This window comes from Neophocaena asiaeorientalis, unplaced genomic scaffold, assembly GCF_003031525.2.
Source record: "Neophocaena asiaeorientalis asiaeorientalis breed wild unplaced genomic scaffold, Neophocaena_asiaeorientalis_V1.1 scaffold505, whole genome shotgun sequence".
NCBI classification, from domain to species: domain Eukaryota; kingdom Metazoa; phylum Chordata; class Mammalia; order Artiodactyla; family Phocoenidae; genus Neophocaena; species Neophocaena asiaeorientalis.
In genome coordinates this window covers 1,228,078-1,233,629 of record NW_020174704.1, presented here as the reverse complement: position 1 = coordinate 1,233,629, position 5,552 = coordinate 1,228,078, and the positions used below count along the sequence as shown (strand labels likewise).

General features: G+C 46.3%; 2 protein-coding genes across 2 annotated transcripts in view; both read right to left on the bottom strand.

Annotated features, from left to right (window-relative positions):
- Window positions 1–4,652, bottom strand: part of FAXC (failed axon connections homolog, metaxin like GST domain containing) — a 76,703-nt gene extending 72,051 nt beyond the window's left edge. The window contains exon 1 of the mRNA XM_024759337.1: window positions 4,606–4,652. The gene's annotated coding sequence lies outside the window, so the exon portion shown is untranslated. The remainder of the gene's footprint in view (window positions 1–4,605) is intronic.
- Window positions 4,630–5,552, bottom strand: part of COQ3 (coenzyme Q3, methyltransferase) — a 32,525-nt gene continuing 31,602 nt past the window's right edge. Inside the window, exon 8 of the mRNA XM_024759341.1 lies at window positions 4,630–4,704. The gene's annotated coding sequence lies outside the window, so the exon portion shown is untranslated. The remainder of the gene's footprint in view (window positions 4,705–5,552) is intronic.

The following is a 5,552-nucleotide window of genomic DNA, read 5'->3' as shown; positions in this document are numbered from 1 at the left end:
CTGGAAATGCGGCTCCCCCCGGAGGAAGCTGCAGTCGGGCCCGGATCTCCGTCCCCCACCGCCACCCCCGGCCCGTCCTCCGCCTCCGCTCCAGCCCCTCCCGCAGGCGCGAGAGCGGGGCGCGCGCAGGACTCACCTGCGGCCGCGCGGAGCTCGGGCAGAGACACCGCCCAGCGCGAGCCGGGAACCGGGGCCCGGACAAGGTCGCGAATTACGTTGCTCTGGCCGTCAGGAAAGCGCTGTGTCTTTGCATAACTCATAAAAACACTTATCACATTACACAGTTACCTAAGTCTCCGCAGTGTGCCCACGGAGGGATGTCTGGTTTGATAAATAACAACAAAAATGTACTCTAGAGCGATTTCCCCTCCGACAGACGCAGCCCAAGTCCTAGTCTTTCCCCTTGGAAATCATTACCAGGGAACTCAGGGAATGTGGGGTGTTGCTGTTGTTTTTCCTTTCCTTTTCGGTGCAGAAAATCTGTCAAACGTGGATGTGTGTGTTTGTGTGATCAATTTTCTTCCCTTTAACATCATTTTTAATAGTTCCTACGTACAAAGAATAGGGCCGTGCTTCATACAAGTGTATGATGTACACACAAATTTTAGCAAGAGCATGGATAGTTTAAAATCGTTTGAAGGAATTGAAAAAAAATTCAAGTGGCGGGGGGGGCGGCGGTTACCACTCTTAAGGTGAGAGGATGGATATAGGAAGCCTCCACGCGTTTGCGTGAGTGAGCCGACATTGGAGTGAAGGGGGACACGCCCTTCTACTTCCCCTGCCGCCCTAGCCCCTTAGAACAGGCAGTGAAGGCGGTCATACAGCCAATAATGTGGGGCGCGGTGCCAGCCCCCACCAGATAAGGGCAGCCAGGCTGCCGCCCAAGCACCAGCACATGAGGGGTCTCAAACACCCCTGCAGACGTTTATGGGACCTCTCAGCAAGAAGCAGAGCATGCGGTTGGAAGTGAACCTTCCACGGGCAGGTCGCAAGGAGTGGAACCCAAGGGCCTGCTGGAGAGACAGAGGTGGTCACCAGACTGTCTTCCGGGGAGAGAGAGCAGGAGGCCGCATAGGAAGCAGAGTGGACAGGTTTGGGATCCGAACTAAAGGCTCTGTGCAGAGAGCGGGCAAGAAGCACTGGCACCAGGGATTCTCCATTGTTCTTCCCCCATGGCATCCGCCTATGCTCCCTTTAAATGTTGAGCCAGTATTTAAAGAATATCCGTTTGTACCTAATTATTGGCCTGAGTGTCTAGGTCCAGCCATGAGGACCTACTGAGATGGTATGAAGACCTGGGGAGCCAGAGTGAGCGTCTTTACTCCACCCCTCCCACCACCACCGCCAATTCTGAAAGCTTTGGCGTCATAACCATGACATTAGCTCCAAGCTAGAGGCATCTTGTTATTTTTATTTTTTCAAGAACCTTGTTTTACTAACTATTGAGGTATTACAAGAGAAAAAAAAGGGGGGCTAATATTTATTGAACAGCTGTCTGTCTAGTGATGATACATTTTTCAGTAACTCGCCAAAACAATCTGTGTTAAATAACTATTGGCATCCCTATTTTACAAATGAGAAAACTGAGGCTCAGAGAGGTAAGTTAACAAGCTCAAGTCCCAGAGCTAGGTAATGATAGAGCCAGGATTCAAACCCCATGTGTCTCACACCAAAAGCCCTTTGGGCTTTCTGCCACCTACAATGGCTCTCATCCCAGGTACCAGTGCTGGAGTGCTGTCTATGGTATTTCTTCTTTAGGCCATCGGTCTGTGGCTCAGTCTTCTGAACCACGTCTAAATCCAATGACTACAAAGCCTCAAACGCCTGCCTGTTATGCTATCACCTTTTGAGAAAGGTAGATTTAGGCCGTTCCTTTACGCAGATATTGCTATGCCTGTGTCATGTCACTCTGCAGCCTGGCCATAATGATATAACAAGAGACAAATAAATCAGTGCTTCCCAAACTTTGTATACGTATCATCTGAGAATCTGCCACAATGATCAAAAGGGACAATTAGATCAGTGTTTCTCAAACATTACTGTGTATACAAATCACTGGGGATCTTGTTCACATGCAAATTCTGACTCAGGAGTTCTGGGGTGAGGTCTGAGATTCTGCATTTCTAACAAGCTTCCAGGTGAAGCCAGACCACACTTTGATTATCAGTGGTCTAGAACACTAGCTTATGAGGGGCATCAAAAACTCTGCCCCAGGGCTTCCTTGGTGGCGCAGTGGTTGAGAGTCCGCCTGCCGATGCAGGGGACACGGGTTCGTGCCCTGGTCCGGGAAGATGCCACATGCCGCTGAGCGGCTGGGCCCGTTAGCCATGGCCGCTGAGCCTGCGCGTCCGGAGCCTGTGCTCCGCAACGGGAGAGGCCACAACAGTGAGAGGCCTGCGTACCATTAAAAAAAAAAAAAACTCTGCCCCAGAGTGGCATGTACATATATACACTACCCAGTGTAAAACAGCTCATTAGCGGGAAGCAGCCGCATAGCACAGGGAGTTCAGCTCGGCGCTTTGTGTCCACACAGAGGGGTGGGATAGGGAGGGTGGGAGGGAGATGCAGGAGGGAGGAGATATGGGGATATATGTATACATATAGCTGATTCACTTTGTTATAAAGCAGAAACTAACACACCATTGTAAAGCAATTATACTTCAATAAAGATGTTTTAAAAAGAAAAAAAATGAAGCACACACAAAAAAATGAAAAACAAAAACTCTGCCCCAAAGAGACAGAACCCCATGTTGGATGGTTCCTAACCAACCCAATTAAGTCACCATTCTTGCTGAGTCTGGACACTAGACACACAGATAAAAGGGCTGGGGCAGCAGTAGAATCAGAAATGGAAAGAAAATGAATCAAGACTCAAGAAAAGCAATTAGAACAGAGAATAATGCGTATGCCTTATGAGAAGTTGATCTGATGCTCAAGTTCTAGGAGCTGAGGGCAGAAGCCATGGGGCAGGAGAGGTGGGGTAGGGCCTTAGATGGAGAAGAGGGAGAAGACGGAGTATCCTGGGAGAGTAGTGACATCATGGCACCTTTTTTCAGGAACCAACACAAAGAGCATAAACAAGTGAATAAAATATTTTATGTTTCTTTTATCCTGGACAACATTTTCACAAGAATGTTATACTTCATGCTTCAAAATATAGCTTAAGAGATTTAAGATCCTGCTCTTGTAGTAATAAGTGGATGTGGGGTTCACTGGTGGCGCAGTGGATAAGACTCCACGCTCCCCATGCAGAGGGCCCAGGTTCGATCCCTGGTCAGGGAACTAGATCCCACATACATGCCACAACTAAGGAGCCCTGGAGCCACAACTAAGGAGCCCGCCTGCCGCAACTAAGGAGCCTGCCTCCCATAACTAAGACCCAGAGCAACCAAATAAATAAATAAATAAATATTTTTTTAAAAGGTGGATGTGATGTTAGCATTATTGCTGGTTTTATATAATGCAATTTAATGTTATTTTATTAAAATATCTCTGTATTATTCAAAAAATAAAGTTTACTTGATAATGTTACCCTGAATTTTACTGTAAAGCTTCTGCTTTCTTGGCTTGACTTGTGGAGAAGAGATCTAATACTCCCCTACCCAGATATCCAACGTTATAGCTGGAAGCTTGTTGTCACCATAAGGTGACTTTGCCTATCTACTTTCTGATCCACTGGACTTGGGCATTTTATTAATCAGTATGCAACACTCAGAAAACATTTCCTGAAGATTGACTTGATGCTAAGAAAAGATATTCAAATAATAACCAGGCTCAGATAAGTGAGGGGCAATTAGGAAGGTGGGTCATGAAAGGGTTTGGAAGATTTTCAGCTTGGGCAGTGCATTAGTGTGCTAGGGCTGCTCTAACAAAGTACCACAGACTGGGTGGCTTAAATAACAGAAATTTATTTCCTCACAGTTCTGGAGGCTAGATGTCTGAGATCAAGCTGTTGTCAGGGTTGATTTCTTCTAAGGCCTCTCTCCTTAGCTTGTTAATGGCCATCTTCTCCCTGTGTCTTTACATGGTCTTTGCTCTGTACGTTTGTGTCCTAATCTCTTTATCTAAGGGCATCAGTCATATTGGATTACAACCACCCTAATGACCTCATTTTACCTTAATTATCCCTTTGAAGGCACTACCTCCAAATACAGTCACATTTTTAGGTACTGGACCATTAGGACTTCAACATATGGATTTTACGGGGACACAGTTCAACCCCTAACAGCCTATTGAATGCCTAAATGGAGATGCCCAATGGCAACAGAATGTGTGGGTTTAGAAAAGAGCTTCAGGCCTGGGAATGAGGTGGGGGTCATTAAAGGGTAGACATGAGAATGTGAGGGTGAATGCTAAGTGAGAAGAGACAGGGGCCAAGGACAGAGCCCTGAGAACACCACAGTTAAAGGATGGCCAGAGGAAGATAGGACCAACCAGGAAACTGAGAAGGAAAGAGAGGCCAGGAGGGAAGCCGGACAGGTGTAGGGCCGCAGAAGCCAAGGGAAGAGGGCATCTCAAGAAAGTGTGAGATGGGATCAATTGCATCATATGCTCCTAACAAGTCAAGTAAAATAAATTTAGCCCAGCAGCGTAGACATTACTGACCTTGGCAGGTGAGCACTTTCAAGTGTCAGGGGGTCAGAAGCCAGGCTTGAAAAATGAAGGTGGGATAGTAAGTGCAGAAAACACCCACAATGAATTTGGCTGTGAAAGGAGGAAGCAAAGGTTGATCGTCAGAGAGGGGAATAAATATTTCTCCATTCTTTTTAAAAAGGGATCACATGCATTATTTTTGATACTAATACATAAACACAGTACAAAATTCAAAAGCTACAGAGAAGAATGCAATGAAAAGTCAATTTCTACCCAGATATCCCCACACACACATCAATGTTGCCTCCAGATGCACCCTGCTCCTTGCCCCAGATGCTGACCTTTGTGAAGGACAGCAGCGGTTGTGGGTACCCAAGCTGCCGTCATGGAGCCTGCCTGTGATGGAGATCAGAGGACTGGAGGGGAGTAAGGAAGGGATGACAAATCCTTAGTATCTTTTCCTGCAGAGTTGCCCCATGTTGTGTCTCTCTTCACGTGGCTCCCTCTGTGGGTTTCAGGAACTAAGTCCACACATTTCTCCTTCAGCCAGAGGGCTGGCAATGGCTTCCTGCTGTTGTTAGTGCTGGGGTTCTGCATTTTTGTAAATAGTCCTTTTATTAAATGGTCCTCAAAATATCCAGTTTGCATGTGCCTTCAGTTTCCTGCTGGGATGCTAAAGGATACAGTCTCCTCCTAACTGTTCCCCAGACCCCTCCCCAGAGACAAATACAACCATCAGCTTCTGTGTTTATTCCCAGAGATATTCTATGCATTATAAAAGCATTTTCTATTTATTTTTACACAAATTGTATCATTTAACTGCCTGTCCTGCACCTTACTTTCTTTTTTATCTTAAACGTAGAACTTCCAAGCTTCTTTCTTTTTCTTTCTTTCTCTTTCTCTTTCTTTTTCTTTCTTCCTTTCTTTCTTCCTTTCTTTCTTCATAGACTACCACAGAT